This window comes from Halyomorpha halys, unplaced genomic scaffold, assembly GCF_000696795.3.
Source record: "Halyomorpha halys isolate HHAL.00 unplaced genomic scaffold, Hhal_1.1 Scaffold1448.1, whole genome shotgun sequence".
Taxonomy (NCBI): domain Eukaryota; kingdom Metazoa; phylum Arthropoda; class Insecta; order Hemiptera; family Pentatomidae; genus Halyomorpha; species Halyomorpha halys.
This window is the reverse complement of record NW_027114477.1, coordinates 266,990-267,979: the sequence shown is the minus strand read 5'-3', so window position 1 is coordinate 267,979 and position 990 is coordinate 266,990.

Sequence of the window (990 nt, the reverse complement as noted above, 5' to 3'; positions counted from 1 at the left end):
GCAAAGTGGGGTGAAACTTGGCAAATAAATAGTTGCTATTTTTGTTCTCTTTTGACTGCACCCCTGAACATCTTCATAAGGTGAAATATACAGTCAATTATTTATATATAAAAAATAAAATAATTTTTCATTCGTCAGAAGTGCCACTATTGAAGTAAAGTAACAATAGGATGATTTGGACAGTATTAACAAAAACTTATCAGGAATATTCATAAAAAACTTAAAAAGACTTTTAACTTTCAAGGTCAAACTATTATTATTCATATATACTACTTACAAAAGGGATTAAAGCTATTTTTTGGATATTTTTCACTCCATAATGTCTTTACTCTTTTCCACTTTAAGGTCTAACACCTTCTTCATAGTGGTAGACATCTCAACCTCACAAAATGTACTAAATATAATCAAAGTTTACACATTCATAGTTAGTGTTGAGATTTAAAATGGCATTAATCCAAATAACACAACAGCTACAAAATATTTCACAAAACGTATATTTTTCTTTTAAACATTTTGGCTATAAATATGTCATCAGGCTAACTGAAAAATGGACTCAGTTTAATTAAATAATGCAAGTCATAAATTGTTTTGCCTGATGATGGGTTTATTGGAAGAACCCGATTTTAAAGAAAAATATTTGTTGAAATATTGTGCTGCATTTTTTATTATTATTTATTCTATTTTCACATTAAAAATCTTTCATGAATAGGGAAAAATCCCTGTGTCTACGAAAAGCTGTTAGGAGCACAAGGTAACAAAATATATATTTGAATCCATGTAAATCAATATAAATTTATCCATTTATTGAAATTGGATTTATCAAATTTTCCAACGTAAATAGAAAAAAATCCATAAACCAGGCAAAAAGCTCATGACAATTAACATTTTACATCATTTTTATTTTTAAAAATTAATATCAAACAATTATATAAAAAAGAAATACCTAAAACAAAAGCTTATGAAATTTTTCAAGCTAAATATTATTATAAT